The sequence below is a fragment of the Panthera uncia genome (assembly GCF_023721935.1).
Source record: "Panthera uncia isolate 11264 chromosome A3 unlocalized genomic scaffold, Puncia_PCG_1.0 HiC_scaffold_12, whole genome shotgun sequence".
NCBI classification, from domain to species: Eukaryota; Metazoa; Chordata; class Mammalia; order Carnivora; family Felidae; genus Panthera; species Panthera uncia.
In genome coordinates this window covers 29660769-29679686 of record NW_026057579.1, presented here as the reverse complement: position 1 = coordinate 29679686, position 18918 = coordinate 29660769, and positions in this window count along the sequence as shown.

Sequence of the window (18918 nt, the reverse complement as noted above, 5' to 3'; positions counted from 1 at the left end):
TGAGGGGCAGAGAGAGAGGGAGACACAGAATCCAAAGTAGGTTCCAGGCTCTGAGCTGTCAGCAGAGAGACTGACGTAGGGCTCAAACACATGAGCCACAAGATAATGACCTGAGCCGAAGTTGGATGCTCAACTGACCGAGCCACCTAGGTGCCCCATATTTATGGAAACATCTTAGAAGAGGAGTAAAATGGGAAAGTAGTGCATAAGAAAACAACTCCACAGACTGTTTTTGTATTTGTAGAATTTTGAAATGAAAACTAGACACAGTCCCTATAGTAAAGGGAATGTAGAGACCGTTCTCATAACTACGGATGCAAAAATCCAAACAAAATAGAGGTGTATCCTATATTACAGGTGTCCCCATACAAAATTCTCTTAAGAGGACCTGTGGCTTTCAATCCCCAAATTTGATAGAATTCACTTTTTCAGCACAATGCTTCATGGTTTGTGTCTACATAAAAAGTATAGAATACAAAGCCCCCCCAAACTTAATACAACATCTTGAGCAAAACCTTACGTATTGACATCCTTGAGTTACATTCCAAACAAGCCTATTTGCACAACAGCATGATGTGTAGATGTTTTTAAAAATCTCCCATTTGGGGTGCCTAGGTGGCTCAGTCGGTTAAGTGTCCAACTTTGGCTCAGGTCATGATCTTGCAGTTTGTGATTTCGAGTCCCACGTCAGGCTCTGTGCTGACAGCTCAGAGCCTAGAGCCTGCTTCAGATTCTGTGTCTCCCTCTCTCTCTGCTGCTCACATTCTCTCTCTCTCTCTCTCAAGAATAAATAAAAATTAAAATTTTTCCCATTTGTCAGGGTATCTGGATGGCTCAGTTGGTTAAGCTTCTGACCCTTAATCTCAGCTCAGGTCTTAATCTCAGGGTTGTGAATTCAAGCCCTGTATTAGGCTCTGCACCGGTGTGACGTCTAGTTACAAAAAAAAAAAAGAGTCTCCCATTTGTCAATAAAGGATGCACCTCACAGGTACTCTTAGAGCTAAGACGTCCTCAGAGTATCCTCCTTACCGTGAGGCAATTCTCAGACCTGGATTCTTCTCTGGAATCTGTCTCTAATTTGTTTCATTAGCAATTAGTCCTTATTTTTGCCCAGATTTGTACACTAAGAACCAAAATCAACAAGAAGGTATGAAAGGTGCATCCTACCACATCACCCACACATCGGATTTCTGCATCATGTAGAGGACAGCTCCAGGCACATGCTAGCAACATGCATTAAGTATGTATGTGATATGCTGGTCTCTTTTAATTGCCATTTCCAGAGGGAAAAAAAAAAAGTACTTTAGCCTTGAGAAGTGCAACATAGGTTTATAAAAGGAGTCAAATACCTGGAGGGGGAAATCTAACAGGAAATTACCCCCCCCACACACACACACACAAGCTGTTCAGGGTCTCTGAATAAATATCCCAGACTACTCATCCTCCAGTGGAATAGTTTTGAGGCAGAACCCAAATTAGGACACAAAGTAATTACTTGTTAATAATATTCATTTACTATCCACATCAATTGTCTGGTGATTGAAAAGCAATTTTTAAAGAATTGTGTGGCCTAATCTAAGAGGTTTATTCTATTTAAAGAGAGGAGTTGTATGTTTTTATTTTTTAATTTTTTAATGTTTATTTATTTTTGAGAGAGAGACAGAGCGTGAGCACAGGAGGGGCAGGGAGAGAGGGAGACACAGAATCGGAAACAGGCTCCAGGCTCTGAGCTGTCAGCACAGAGCCCGACGTGGGGCTCAAACTCAAAAACCATGAGATCGCGACCTGAGCCAAAGTCAGATGCTCAACTGACTGTGCCACCCAGGTGTCCCAGGAACTGTATGTGTATGTTTTATTATATAGAAAATAGTTATGGGTTTGGGGCTGAAGTATCACGTATGGTAATTTTCTTATTTTGATAAGCATAAATAATATCCCAGAAAATACTGTTATGAATAAAACTTATTATCAGAAAAAGTTTGTTGATAACTGGGAGTTATCTATATAAAAAGTAACAAGGCACCTGGGTGGCTCAGTTGGGTCAGCGGCGGACTCTTGGTTTTAGCTTATGTCATGATCTCACGTTTCGTGAGTTCGAGCCCGGCGTCAGGCTCTGCACTCACAGCATGGAGCCTGCTGGTGATTCCCTTTCAGCCTTTTCCCCCGTCTCTCTTTCTCTCTCACTGTCTCTCTAAAATAAAGATATAAACATTTTTTAAAAGAGGAACTAAGGAAAGTGTAAAATGGATGACATAATGGCTAAAAAGTATTTATTGCAGGAATGCAAGGATTTTTTTTGTCTATAATAGAAAATGTATTAATGTAACTTATGTATTAATAGATGAAAGGAAAATAAGGGACATCTCAACAGACGCTAAAAAGACATTAAAAAATCTTCAGTAGAAATTATATTTAGAGAAAAAGAGAAGAATTATAAAACCAGAAATAGGTTGATTACCTGATACACATACAAAAATTTAGTATGTTCTTCCTAAAGATTACTAAATTATTGTTAATTTCTAGCAGAGCATGGCAAGGTTAATGAACACAAGGTCCGTTAGCAAAGATTGATTGCAAATATATACACCTCAACTAAAAATGAGAAAATACAGTCTGAAATAACAGATTTTTTAAATAATGAGAAAATATGAGGTACCCAATATTATGTTTAACAAAGCACATGTTTCTCTAAGAATAAATTGTTTAAAATTGTCCATGATCTTGCACAGAAAGTCTTAGTATCATAAACATGCTTGTTTTCCCTAAATTAACCTATAGCTTTGATACAGTTCTAATAAAAATTATAAAATTATGAAAATTACGGGAAGATATAATAATACTGAAATGTGGAAAAATGACATACTCATGGAAAGAAAACCTAACTTCTTAATATTTTAATATATCATATGCCTATGTAAAATTGCTATGAATTTGTCTAATAGAACTCGGTAAATTAGTCCCAAGGCCAAAAGAATGGGTAAATAGCAAAAAACAGTAAGATTTTTTTGCCCCCCCACCCCATTTATCAAAGAAACGGTAAGAAAAGATATGATACAGGAAACAAAAACAGTACCTTGAATGAGAACGAAGAAAGGTTAAATTCCGTAGGTCTCTGTCCTTTACCTGTCCTGCTCAATTTTTTTCTTTCTTCACTAATAGCTTGGTTGAGGATATCACACGGGCGACATATTGTCAGATTCACCTCTCGTGTATAGTTATGATTGTTGGGTCATATGCCATTTCCACAGAGCCCAGATCCAAAGTGCTTTTGACAGGTTTGAACAAGAGGTTACATTTCCTTGAAATGTAACCTGGAAAATGAAAAGTTATACATCTGCGTCCAAAAATTCTATGCAAAATTGTATAATAGAGCAGTTGAATGGCTTTCCCCGTGTCTCCCACTCTCCAGGTCGGAAGCGGACTTAAAGGTCATTTTAGGTGCCTTTCTCTTCATTCCGCACACAATTCTCTCACCAGACTTAGTTCCCCAGGAGCCCAGACACGGTGAAAGTTCCAGTCAGTGACACACATCTTATTTCTGATTTTTACCACTTTTTCTTCATAGGTAACTGAGACATACAACCCAGACACAAAATATGCAAGTCCTTTATATCATGCTGTCTCTTGAAAAATACCTCAGAATTATCCCCAAACCCTGCTTCCTGCCCGTGTCACACTGAGCTCCCATCTTGAGTAGTTCGTGAGAGCCAAGCCCAAGAGAGGAAGAAGAGTTCAGGGGGGAAAAGTGGAAACAAGAACAAAGTTTATAGACCCAAAGTTTCCTTGGACCAAATGAAATAAAATTAGAATTTTATTCCCATTCCCACACCGTGCTTCCCCCCAACCCCCACCCCACCGAATCTCTTAGCTCTTGGCACCTTTATTTCCCACGGGAAGTCTGATTGTTGAATTTTGCTGGACAACAAATCATTTGCCAGCTTTCCGGAGCTAGCTAAACATTCATCTTGTTCTTCAAGGAAATTGATATTCAGGAGGCTTTTTAACTAGACCAGATCGCTAATGGCATTCATTTTTAGAATAATATTTAGTAGTCATCTACAGAGAGTGTTTTCCCATTAGAGAGAGTGTTTGGAAGGTTCAGCTCTGGATGTGTCCTTGAAGCAGAGAATTTTTGGTTTATAACATCACAAAACATTGCTGTATTTTTTGTTTCAGTTTCCAAGCATGTCTGTTGCTACAAATTGAAGATTCCGTTGCCTTCCCCACAATGCGGGGACTTACACTTCAGGTTCGGTGATGCCTCGTGTGGTTTACTAAACACTGCTTTAGAAAGTAGATAAACACAAGGGGGATATCATATTAGGCAAAGTCTAATTCATTCCCACCCTACCATAATTTTATTCAATTAAACTGTTTTAGTCTTAGATGATACCGTTTAAAATTTCAATAGGTAACTTGTTCAAGCATTGGAAAGAATTTAAGCATTTGAAAGGAAATCTTTGTCCTACCTTTCTCTACCCCCCATCCAAACTCAGAAGAGAAAAGCTAACCTGTAATATACACCAGATCTATCTGGTCTCTGCTACTTACATGCTGTTAACAGATTGGTGATAAAAGCTCAGGGATGTCACTTTCATAATTGTAATTCTGCTGTGTGTGCATGCACAAACTTCAAACTTTCATCATGTAGGTCACACTGATATTTTAAACTCGCTCACTTGAGGTTCCTTGTATGCAAAATTATACAAAGGATTTAACAACTCATTTCTAGGAATTTTTAAGCTCTAATTATACATGCCGCGATACTAACTATGATCAGAGTGCCATGTCTGGAAGCCATTACTTAAATTCTGAATAGAAATTCTTTCCCCAGTTATTATTTAATGTAGAACCCTATGCTTTTAAGAGCCAAATAGGCCTGGATTTGAATCCTGCTTTCAACTTGTCAAGGTCTCTTATCTTGGGAATTTGGCTTAACCTCAATATCCCTTTATTAATTCAACTATAAACTTCAAAAATAGTATATAGTTCACCAGCACCGCGGTGAGGATTAAGTAAAATTATATACCTAAAGTTCAAAGCACAATGTCTGACACATAATATGCTCCTAAGAAGAATGAATTCCATTCTAGAAAGGATTGCTATTGGAAAAGGTTGTTTGAAATGCTATATATTTCTTATTTTTAAAGCTAAATTATTTATTTTGAGAGAGAGAGCGCGCACGTGGGAGAGGGGCAGAGAGAGGTGGGGACAGAGGGTCCAAAGCAAGCAGAGGGGCTCTAACAGATGTGAAGCTCGAACTCACCAACTGTGAGGTCATGACCTGAGCTGAAGTTGGACGCTTCATCGACTGAGCCACTCAGGTACCCCCCAAAATATATATTTCTACAACTGAAACTGTACTAGAAAACAGTGTTTCATGTTACTCAGTATTTACTATAAATTATTCCCAGCATTAGACGAGAAGTAGTTGTCTTCTGTTTTTCCCATAGTAGAAACTTGCAAATCAATTTCTATTTCAGTTGTCCTTACGTTGGTGGCGATTGTGTTTCCGTTTTTTCCTAGATAACCAGGTCACTTACGCTACATTGTAACCAATATCTCCTCCCCGGTTTTTTGCATCTTATTTTTCTCCTCTCTTTCAAGAATCCTTTGTTCTTCCCTCTCTGTTGTATTCAAGTATTCATTTTTGTAAATTCTTCCTCACTGTAATTTTAACATGAGAAGCGCTATGATTTACAACTACCAATCATACTCATAGGGGACGGAGGTCCTGATGGGGAAAGAGGAGAAGAAAAAGTAACACCATGTTACATTGGTCACTGACTAGATCAGGGGCTAGAGCTGGGTAATTGTAGAAAGAAATGGGTCATTGTCCTGTAAGGTCTGAATGAAATCCCATGTACTGCTGGGCAGCTTTGAGCCTCACAGGGTCCCGGAGGTCCAGCCGGGAGTCCTCCTGCTGGCTCCTGATGTGCTCCCCCCTCAACAGGAAAAGCTCCCCATATTGTAGACAGGATTCGCTGTGCCCAATCCAAGCCTCAAGCCAATGGGTTTTACCTCCCTGCCGTTGTGGGAAATTATTAAAAAAAAAAATCGATCCCATCCTCCCGCAGGGACCGGGCATTCCCTCAGCTTCCTGTCACTGCACTACAAAGCCTGCCTCCCACAGCTCTGAGCACAGCTCTCTGTGGCCCGGCACTGTGTGTGGTATCCTCCTTCCCCAGGCTATGAGTCCCTGTGACTGAGAAACCAGTCTCAACTTCATCTGTCCCATGTCAGCTGCCACGTATTTAGCTGTCTGTCCTATTCAGGACAGGAATCCCTCCTTCATGGACGGGGTCCAGACAGTCAGGAATGCGGTGGGTTGGCTCAGCGGTAGAAAATGGTGCAAGGGAGAAAATCGCTCACTTGGTATTCTTAATGTAGCATTTTATACCCTCTTTCAAACAGATTGTTGGTTTGGGTGAGGTGGGTTTTTGCTCATCTTACTATTTCCTCTACTGGTTTGGAAGCAGTGCTTTGAATTTGTATTACTTGAGTAACTCTTCTTAAGCTTTAACACATAAAAGGTCATCTCATGACCTAGATCTTAGTCCCACCTTCTGGAAAAGATAAAATGTATATCGTCATTTTATACAGCTTACGTAAAGGAGTGTGATGCTAATTTATCCATGCGTTGTTCTACATGTCTAGAACAGAATAATACGTTAATAATATAAAAGTTCTACATGACTAATATGTAATTATCTTATGATAGTTATTTTTTTTCATAAATTTATTACCCCCACCTCTTTTCCATCCTCATGCTGATCGCAGCAGGGGCTTCCTTGTCTGACGCCTGGAGAGCCACTGAATGCTGAGCCGTATCTCCCTTTGCTGTCCCAGAGCTGCTTGTCTGATGATTCAGCGCCCATTCAGCCAGGAGAGCCTCTTTTATGTTTCTTGACCTGAGAGATATTTTTTTTAAATTTTTATCATTCTTATCATACCTTTATCTCTTATCATAGTTTTATGGCTTCATCCTCTCGATTTGCTGTGATAGTCTGTCCAGAAGTGTTTCGTTCTTATTGGTTCTGGGGCTAGAAAACCCAGCAGAAATTAATAAAGCCATCTTAAGAGGGAATCAACACTAGGCTTGGGAAATTTTGTGGCCTTGACTGAAATACTTCGTGTCCTTCCTCACCAAGGATCACTTCCTGAATACCTATGTATTGCCACTTATGTGCCGAGCTCTAAGTGCTGGAGAACATACAGAGAAGCTCCTACAGATGATCAATAGTCCATCCTCCAACTACCCCCTGATCCATTTGAGGAGTATACGCATTAACATGTCATGATAGTACACCACAATTAGCTTTATAATAGAGACACATACTGGACATTCCTTGTGTGTTTTGAGGAGGTGATATGTCTATCTGGGTGGTAGAAAGTTGGAAAAAGCCTTGGGTTACGTATTGAAATGTTAATGAGATTTAGTAAAGTGGAGGGGCAGATAAAAAGAGTGCCAAAGTAAAGGAAGGACTATGCCAAGGTGAAGGGCATGTCGATGCATTCCCACATTGACCAACTGATCAACTGGTTGATTGATCCAATCAACACCAACCAAGGACTTCCCGTGGGCTAAATACGGGGCAAGGTAGTTATAGGAGAGACACTCCTTGCCTCCAGGAAGGCCACATGTGTCATGGGGAAGGGGCTAAGTCAACCACTCAAGGTTCAGCCAGCTACGTGTGAGGATACAGGCGAGCACAGAGATACTAGGTGTTTGTGTGATGGTGACACGCCTCCTGGAGCATGGCTCGTTTAGACAGTTGCCTTTTTCCAATAAGGAAAATGAAAGAAAAGCTCAGAAGAGTCTAACTAAATCAGTCTTTCTAAACACTAGCTTCCCAAGGCCTCTCTTTAGTTTACCTCCTACCTCTTGCCCACATTAAAAGTGCATTTCATTTGTCGTAAATTCATTTTGTTCCCCCATTTCTCTGAAGTGCTTTCCGTCATTCCACTTCACGGCCCTCTGTGCACTCATTTGCTACTGGCGTCAGATTCACCTTCAGTCCTGAGTGACAGGTTTTGGAAAGAACCCAATTAGAACCCAGTTAATGAGCCCTCCATGGGCTGCTCTAATAGCCAAATGACTTGTTTATTTTCATCTTTTAAATTAAGAAAGAGACTGTAAGTCAAGGAAGAGTTTAGAATAAAGAAGCACTAACTGAATCAGAAAAACACCTGTGCTCCTCAACCTATATTTATTTACGTACTCTAATCCAACATTTAAAAAGGTGCAAAGTGTTTTAAACATGCTAATTAGCTATAAGAAAACAGACTCCCAATAAAAACTAAGAATTAACAGCAACAAGGAAGAAAAAAATCAGGGAACAAAGGACTTTTATAGCCCTTTACCCTGGAGTCCTTTTTATGCAAAGATACCAAATGGAGTATTCTTTTTAGAATTGCATTTATTATGATTCTACAGTCAAAATAAGGTGTATTCATAGGGTGTCATTTGCAAATATTTACATATTTGAGTGAAAAATATTACCCAGTAATTGAAAAACCCTGAATTGTCATTGAAAAGTCATAAAGAGTGTCTATCGTGTGCCTTTTTTCTTTTACGGTTCCTGAGAAGCAGCTGTTAGAGGCTCCATCTGATGCTACAATAGCTGGCTGCAGTGACAGGCCACTGGGACTCCAAGGTGACAATCGTTTTATTTTAATTGTTTCTAAATGTGCACTGACTGCAGGAATCTCTAACAACGTGAATATTTAATAACCCATGATTGCCGCGTACCCCTCTGCCTCTTCTCCTCGTCAGTAACATAGACACCACCTGTCTCCTTTTCATAAGCGATCACCTATTATTGCAAATGAATAATCTGCTGTTGGTAATGCGAACACTCAAGTAGAATAACAGAGTTGCTCTGTGCACGCGAGACTACAGAACCTTTTGGGTTTGACCTAGGTGAGTAGGTGAAGCCAAAAATAAATAAATAAATAAATAAATACCTCAAATTTGGTATCCTGAGGTACACTCTGCAAGACTCTTTCTTTACACCTACCATGGCAATCCCCACTCTCATTCCACAGTTGTGTACTTGCTAAACCTCGTAAACGGTGAGCGATCAAAAATTTTCTTGCTTCCGTTAGCTCAACTGAATTTCTCATACCTAACGTCTAGCCATATGGGGTTCAGAAAGATTTATGGCATGATATTCATGTCTATCCCTCCAAACCCCTTCTACATATTTCTCCTTCCAAAAATTGCCTTTCTATGTATGCATTGTGGATGCAAATTTTCAAGTCCACCACAGGATCGCTGGCTGACTTTGGTGTTTTCTGTAACTTCTTCCTACATATCCAAGCCATCTCATAACTGGCATTGCCATCTGTAGAGTGAACATGCAGATTTATTATTCTAGAGTATTCTAGAAATACACTGGGAGAACAGGAAAGATGTATGTGATAGTCTTGCTAGGTGGAAAGAATGTATCATTGTAAGACTGGTTTGGGTTCCTATGGAGATCCTGAAACTTAAGGGTCTTCATTGAGAATGGGCAGCAAAATGCCAGATTGTAGGTGTAGTCCTGAGGCATACAAAATGCAATATTTCATGAAAAATATTAAAGTGTATGGACTTATTAGAGTTAGGGATTGTTCCCACTTTACCCACCTTAGCATTCTTCAAAAAGGAGTTGACACGAATGGCAATGCCTCTTAAAATAAGAAATAACCTATCAAGTTTACTTAAGTTACAGCATAAAACTTTTGCATGTGTTTACAATGGAGAACGTGAAAAGAGTAAAGGAAATGAATACAGGCAGCTACCCTGTATCAGAAGGGAATTAAAAAGTAGAGGGAGAGTTCATGCAAAGTGTTTTGTATGGACTCAAAGATGTCAAGGAGGAGGTCATTTATCTGGGGAAAGAAAATCAAATAGTAGGTAAAATAAGAGAAAGACAGGCAGTTTGGGGTGGCAGAGTTCAGGAAACTAAAGGGACAACTAAAAAATAGAGAGAGATCAAAGCCACATTAGGAGCAATAGATTAAAAATAGACCCAACCCAACAAACTGAAGGTTGCTGAAGGGGTGTCGGGTGGGGGAATGGGATAAATGGGTGATGGGCATTAAGGAGGGCACTTGTTGGGATGAGCACTGGGTGTTGTATGTTTAAGTGATTCATCAATCACTAAATTCTACTCCTGAAACCATTATTACACTATATGTTAATTAACTTGGATTTAAATAAAATTTAAAAAATAAATTAAAAACATTAAAAATGTAATAAACCCAACTCACATCCATCAAGGAGAGAGGTACAGGTTGAAGAAAACAATGAAAACAAGGTATAATAAAAATAGCAACAGGCAGAATGGTAAAGTGCCTAACTCCACATGGACGTTAAGGGTCAGAACTGCTTGGTATCAAACCACACATCCGCTACTTATCTGCCAAACATCGTGGAACAAGTAACCTAAACCTTTGTGTTTTAAGATCTTCATCTACGAAGTGAGAAAAAAAATGATAAACTTACCTTTTATGTAAAATACCTGACATGCAGTCAGAATCTCACAAATGTAAGTCATACAAAAATGGGAATAAGATAAAAGCGATCTAGGACATACATAAGAACAATAACAAATATAACTAAAAAAAAAAAAACACTCCTCAAATTAAGAGTTTTGACACTGGGGAATGAAAGCGTACACCTTATTCTAGGAAATTTGGATGTAAAATTCTTAGCTCCATTGTTTATCCAGAGGAAGCTACTGAATTCCCATTAAAAAAAAGAAAAAAAAAAATCTAGGCACGAGGCAGAGACGGATGCATAAAGTAAAAAACAAAACAAAAACAGAGTAACAGATTGACAAATTATTTTTCTCTGCTAAATTTCAACTTTGGGACAGAGAGAGACAGAGCATGAACGGGGGAGGGGCAGAGAGAGAGGGAGACACAGAATCGGAAACAGGCTCCAGGCTCCGAGCCGTCAGCCCAGAGCCTGACGCGGGGCTCGAACTCACGGACCACGAGATGGTGACCTGGCTGAAGTCGGACACTTAACCGACTGCGCCACCCAGGCGCCCCTCTCTGCTAAATTTCAATGGCAGAAGTCAAAAGAACTTCACTTCAGAAGTCCTGCAGAGAAAAAAAAAGGATAATGGCCCAAGAACATCAGGATCATCAGGAATGTCCTTCAAATGTAAAGACAACATACAGGAAGAATAAATACTTGGGAAGATCATTTGCGCCTTCTGTCTTTTGCACTGAATTGGTCACCACATCACAGCTTTTCAATCTTTGTATATTTTAATCGATTTAAATATATTCTGTAAGAAGAATGTATCTTCATCTGGAAAATAAGATAATTTTATTCGGACTTGGGCTCCAAAATGCAATTGCTTTGTGCAACTTTTCCTAGTTGGTAAAACAAATATATGGCTAAGCCGAGTTTTTCATCTGTCCTAGGAAGTGGTACAGACCTGCCAAATCTGGAGTTGAAATATTTATGCAAATAGCTTATTCAGCAAGTGGTAGAGATGATTCAGTTTAATTATTTCTGCTCAAAGAATGAGCAATACAGTAGAAGATCCCAAATTATTTATTTTCACAAGGAAATCACATCAAGGTAAATTATGTCATACAAATAAATGGGAAGTCTTGTGTTCTGCATACCATGGTCAACTTTATCTGAAGCTTTTACCTCATAGATAATATATCACTATTCTCTTTGAAGGCTTTTCCTCCTATGGAGTGCCACTCTTCAGTATTCAGCATCCTGACCTTCTTTTTCTTTAATACCAAATATCGAGAATATTCTAAGCATCTACCCTTATGTGGAATAAAAAATGTGAAAAGAAATAAGAAATCCAAGCACCTTTAAAGTGCTTCTAATGCCTCTAAAATCGAATTAATTATGCACCAAAAAAGGTGACTTCAAGCTCTTATGTTCTTTCATCCTTGCTGTTCAATTTTCTACAGCTGCATCCATTAAATTTCCAACTTAAATTGCCACTTTAATCCTAGACCTTGATCAGTCTCAGCATGGGGCAGAAAATATTGGAAAAGCATCTCCCCCTCTGTCCCGAAGTAGACAGTAATAGAAAGAGTAATAAGACCTACACATGTATATGATTCTGGCACCCACTGATCCAGGGGGATTTGCTACTCAGCTCTTCCTCCAGAGCCAGCCTTTGTAGCTGTGGTTGGTCAGCCCTGGGTAATGGATCTCATCCTGGGAATAGAGATGCCATTCCCAAAACCACCAGCTAGAAATGGCAGAACATCATATTTTACTTACTAGTTCCCAGGTATGTTGTAGGAAATCATAGCTAGAGAGTCATCTGGGCTTAAGAGATGAATGTAGGAAAAGGGAGGGAGAGAGAAAAAGAAAGAAAGAAAGAAAGAAAGAAAGAGAAAGAAAAAGAGAGGAAGAGAGGAAGGAAGGAAAGAAGGAAGGAAGGAAGGTAGTTCAGTGTTCTCTCAAGGCAATTGTCAAAGTAGAATGATATTTTCTATTGTTGCTCCAAAACATTATTTAGAGAGAAAACTCATCCAGCCCCAGTTCTGTGAATAATACCGTATCAACTCTCTCTGATAATGCCCACATCTGTTAGCTCGTTAGAGACAAAGTTGAATGCTACTTGGAATCAGTGTTGGGCAAATGTTTGGATGAAACATGCAATCCTCCCGGATGGGTTGCTAATTTATCTTTGCCAATCCTTACTAGTTTTAGCTCAGCAAACAAGGATACAGTATCTGAACTGGCGGCCAGGAAATTCCCAGGGAAGTTCTGGTGTCCCAGCTGCCCTTCTGAAGATTTGGCCAGTTGGAGATGGCTGGCAAGAAGCCTGACTGCCAGAGCCCAGCTGTGCTGGGCACAGACAGAGACTGCAGATGGGGAGAGTCAGGCTGGAAGAGCCGAGGTTCCAAGCCCTCCCTGCTGGAGGTCAGAAGGCGGAGGGACACAAAGCCCTGCCAGCTCTAGTGTGAGCAGTGAAAGCCGGACTGAAGTCCCATGTGCTCGCATGCATCACATAAAGCGGAACCCTATGGGTTTAACAAAGGGTTCAGATACCTTTATTTCAATAAGCAAAGGAGAGGACAAGAAAAGGCTGATTGGTGGCAGAACTGAGAAGCTTGTCTCTGCTTCCTGAACTTCTTTCCCATTTGTACTTTTCTCTCTCCCACTCACATCGTCCTCACAGTCCTGCATCATCTCCGAAAAGATGATTTTGTTGGGATTACGTAGAATAATTCAGCTGACTCAGCTTGATGGCTCCATAGTCCACAAATTTAGGATTCTGAAATAATCAGAAGAAACTTTTGAGACAAGTAGGTCAAGTAAAAACAAGCAAGCAAACAACAACAACAACAACAACAACAACTATACCAAATGGTGTGTGTCCTTTTTTTCCCTTCTGCAAAAATCACACGTGTTCCTGAGCCTGAGGATAAGAACAAGGCATCCAATAAAATCAAAAGAATGTTGGAGTAAGACAGACATGTGTCCACATTTTAGGTTTGTGCAGTGAACTTGACTTTTCTCAGTACTTGTTTCTTTGCCTGTAAAATGGAAATGATAAACACACTTGCAGGGTTGTTGTAAGCTTTAAGTTAAATATAAATTAAAAAGCATGGTATCCAGGGGTGGCTTGGTGGCTCAGTCAGTTAAGCATCCCACTTCGACTCAGGTCATGAGCTCATGGTTCATGGGGTCAAGCCCTTAGGGTCAGTGCTGAGGAGCCTTCTTGGGATTCATGCTCTCTCCCTCTCTCTCTGCCCCTCTCCCCACTCATGCTTTCTCTCTCTCTCTCTCTCTCTCTCATAATAAATAGATAAAGTTAAAAAAATACATGGTATCTAACACTTATTTAAAATTTATTGTTTTTCTACTACAGCAATTTTAAGTCAATGTTGCAGTTACTTTTTTGTCACCAAAGTGTAATGAGAAAATGAGACTCTTTGTCCCTTTCTAAATAGACTTCAATGTCAGTGAGGAGGGGAGTTATAAAGAAGATGAAGTATGAGCTTTATGTCCTTGATATCGTATCAGGTATTTTATCCACCTACACATTGGGGTAGTCCCCGCCCCCCCCAAAAAATCTGCCATCTATCATCTATCATTTACTATCTATCATCTACTATCATCATTTCTATCTATCTATCTATCTATCCTTCCATCCATCCATCCATTTATCCAAACCAACAGTAGTAATGTGAGCATTACTCCCAAGAAGCCCACTCATGTAAAAACTGAGATCAGCAGCTCAAATAGTCATGGGACCTCCTGAAGTTGTTTTGAAATATTTATCAATCACCCTTGGACACCAAAATATGTGTCTAAAAAGTCTGACATTTGGCACTAGTGTTCCCTTTTCTCTCAGCTTCTCTCTCTCTCTCCCCCTCTTCCCTTCCTCCCTCTTTCCATCCTTCCTTCTTTCCCTCTATCTTGACTTTTTCTTCGATTTGAGAGAGAAGGAAACCTCAGAAAGCCCAATAAGTATGAAATAAGAGTTCAAGAAAAGTTGTATGCCAACTTGTGAGCTCACCTATGTACCACCAACATGTTCTCTGATTATAGGGTCTTCTGCTTCTGCATTGTTGACATAAACAAATGCATGAGAGATAAGAAGAGATCCACCCACCAGTTGGGGTCTCTTCTGGATAACTTATAAGAGTGTCTACCCATCAGGACTCACCTTACAGAATGAGATTCATGGTTCCATAAGCTCAGAGCCAAGGTTGGAGTCTGGGGCTCCGTTGTGTTCCGTGGTAGATGGATTTTTACAGCCCATGGCGATACTGAGTAGGCAGGGTAGAACTGACAGAACCTTTATTCAGTGTTGTCCCCAGAACATGGCAAAGCAAGGCACACACTCTACTTACAGAGCAGGGGGCTGTGTGGCTGATGGCTGGGCTCAGAAGAAAGAGAACATCGTGGAAGATGATGGTGGCTCTATCATTGTTTCTAGAAAAACCACTACACACATTATTGGGGCAATCTTCTCCCCATACCTACTACTGTAGACCCAAACAAGGAAAACTGTGTGGGGGACCTTTGACAATGTTTTCTTCCTTCAAGACAACCCTTAAACTCATAGAAAGGCATCCTGTGTGTGAGGAAGAAGCAAGGAGAGTTGGAGAAAGTGCTCACACACACACATCTCAAAATTCTGGCCACACAGTTGTGAGAGGCCCCGTAAAATCTCCCAAAGGTCTGACTTTTCACTGGGAAAAAACTATTGATAACTTATTGATGTAGCATGTGTCTGAAATATTTAAAAGAAGAGAGAGCGGTTATGGATGTATGTGGCACAGGGAAATCGTCTTAAATATCAACCCAATAGTAATTCCAGTGATCTGCCAGCCTATGCGTTCTGTGTGTCCAAGAACCAGCTTGCAGAGACCTTGACTTCTGGTAAGAATTAAATGAAAACTTGTTAAGTGAGTGACTGAAGGATCCCCGCAATGTCGATACCCAAAAAATATCTAATCATTTCAATATTTTTTTAAACCTCAGGTTATAGACAGACACAGAGTTAGCTATTTGCATTACTTGTTCATGTAGCTATTTAATCACATTATGAATAATGTTTTCCAATCTGAAAAGATATAGAGGTATCCGTGAGTGATCTGAGGAGGTCTCTAGATAAGTGAGAAAGGAATGGAAAAGGATTGCTATTTTCATTATCTACTCTGGCCACCCACTGCCTTGGATGCTATTTCATAGACTGTGGCCCCTTTGAGCCTCACAACAACCCATCAGACTGACGGTTATCTAGGGGAGGCGAGGCCCCACTTGCTGCTCTGTTTTTATTGCATATGCGTTCTCTTTAAAAATCACTCTTGTTTTTATATATTCAGGAGTGGAAAATAATTAATTTGTGGATAGTATATTATTAGAAAATATGTTTTATCCTCCTCTGACATTAATAATGGACTGGAATTTTAATTTCATGAAATTTTAAATTGTCCTGAATCCAAACTCTCTCCTATGTCTTCAGAGTAAGAGGATGGAATCTTAACAGTGTTCTAAGTCTGAAAATCAGCGATCTCTTTTTCTAGTTTAAACACTGACTTAGGATGTGCCCAGGTAGTTTTTTGATGCTAAGTGTGTCATTACAGCAGATAAATCTGGCTTAGATAAAACATATAATCGAATACGGTTAGTAGAGCTAAGAGTTCAAGTTTCTTATCTGTCAATCACAACAGATTTGAGATTGATTGTTGGGACCCAAGTTGAATAAAATAGATCCAATCTGTCCTATGTGTTCTAATGGGGGAAATAGTGAAAAACAATGCCAAGAGTAACAAGTAAAGTCTACAGTCATAGACTGAATCGATCCCCAAATTGTGTTTTAGCTGTTAGAGGAAAGAAGGTTGGGTTGGGCACCAAGAGGCTGGAGCATTAAACCACATTTACCCCTGTCATGCTGTATGACCCTGGCCTGGCAGTCTTTATTCCCTGAGTCTTGGTTCTCTACCCCACTAAGTATTCCACATTACCTTGGAGGCCTCTTTGAGTCCAGGCTCCATATACTTGTATGCTGGACCCAGAGCAGACATTTGAAGGAGTGAAGCTGATTTGAATAGTCTGGAGATGAGCCACCAATTAGGGAACCCTAACTCCTCGAAGGCGTTCAACTAATTTAGATAAACCATGACTCCTCTAAGTTTACCATAGTTTCAGGCTGGGTAGTCCAGGCTGGACTACCTGTTAATATATATATCACTTACATTTAAAATATAATTCATAACACATAATTGAAAAAAAATATTCAGAGGACTCTAATTAGACAGTGAGTAAATCAGAACTCAAGGTATACAAGGAGGAGGAAAGAAAAAAAATTAATGAGCAGTATATTCGGCAAACTACATGTATGTGTGTGTGTATATTTGTATGTATGTGTTTATATACATGTATGTGTACGTTTGTCTATGTATGTATTTATGTATATATGTGCATTTGTATATACATATATGTATGTATATGTTTGTGTGTGTATATATTATGTGTGTGTGTTTATATAGATATGTACATGTGTGCTTGTATATATAAATACACAGTTGGTCCTTAAAAAAGCACTGGTCTGAGCTTTACAGGTCCCATTATACATGGATTTTCTTCAGTAAATACAACACAGTACTGTAAGTGTATTTTCTCTTCCTGATGACTTTTTAAATAACATTTTCTTTTCTCCAGCTTACTTTATTATAAAAGCACTGCATATAATACATACGAAAAACAAAATATGTGTTAATGAACTATTTATATTATTGGCAGACTTCCAGTCAACTGGAACTTGCTAGTAGCTAAGTTTTGGGGGGGGGGAGTTATATGCAGATTATCAACTGTGTAGGGGTCGGTGATCCTAACCCCTATATTGTAAAAGGGACAAATGTACACACGTATGAATATATACAAAGGGTATTAAGAGATGCTTTTATATACCACATAGTCATTGTTATTCAATTGATAAATAAATTGTGAGACTTTTTAAGTTCTTCAAGGATAGGTATTTTGCTTGCTGTTCTATCCACATTGCTTAGTACATTATCAGATACATAACAGATACTCAATGAATATTATTAAATGGAAGCATAAAAAACATTGTGAAGAAATTCTGTTGGTGGTATCATTTATCTCAGCACAACCAAGAAGTATGTGTGATACTAAAACATTTCAAAAATCTAGTTGGAATAGGAGCATTACTGGCCTCAATTTTTCACACCTCTCTTCATCTATGCCCTCAGCATGGCCTCATCTTGTGCAGAATGTACTTTTCTTAAAGATAAAGGGGGTAATTCATCAGTAGGACACATCAATCACAAATGAGTGTGTGCCTAATAACAGACCCCAGAAATATATGAAACAAAGATGATAATTTTAAAGGGTGGAATAAGCAATCCACAATCAGAGGAAGAGATTTTAACACCATTCTCTAAGCAATTGTTGAAACGATCAACAACCACAAAAAAATCATTTGGGTAACACTATCAGTCTCCTTGATCTAACTGATATATGTAGAAGATTATGTTCAACAACAGCAAAATGCACATTCTTTTCAATTGCTTGCAGGACATTTGTCAAGATAGACCTTTTACTGGACCAGGAAAAAATGCCAACACATTTAAAAAGATTGAAATATACAGAATATACTCTCTGACCACAGTGAAACTAAATTATAATTTGACCAAAATACACTAGGACAACTCCAAATCTTTTTTTAAATTAAATTCATTGTAAATAAGTCCTGAATCAAAAAATAACAATAATTAAAATATTTCTAAGTGAATAACAAAAACACAATATAAAAATGTCTGTGGAAGGCAGCTAAAATAGTGCATAGAAGGAAACATAGCATTATCTCCTTACATGAGAAGATAGGTCTAAAACCAGTGGCTTGTTTTCATATTTTATAGAGAAAATGGAAAAAGAAGAGAAAAGTGAACCCACAGTAAGTGAAGCTAAAATAAATAAATTTAAAAAAAAAGGAAATAACAAGATAAGATAAGAATCAAAAATAGAAAAAAAGCAGTCAAAATTTAACAAACCCAAAGTCTGGTTTGTTCAAATGATCAAATAAACTAACAAACTCCTAACTAATTTTATTAACAAAAGTAAAAGTTAAGGACAGAGAAGAGAAGGGGGATGGAAATGAGGGAAGAAGGGAAAGAGAGATAACACAAATCATCAACATCAACAATTAAAGGGAGTTTATTTATTAATACAGAGGTCCTAGAGATTTTAAAGGTATGTTGGGTAAGGAAGGTCCTGAACAAATACACCAAAATAAATCTGATCAAAATTGGTCCAAAAAGAAGAAAAATCTGTTTCGTTTTATAGCTTTGAAAGAAATTGAATTTAGAATCAGAATCTTCGCCACAAAGAATTCTCCAAGCCCATGTAACTTCACTGTTAAATTCTATCCAGTAGTCAAAAAGTAAATAACAATAATC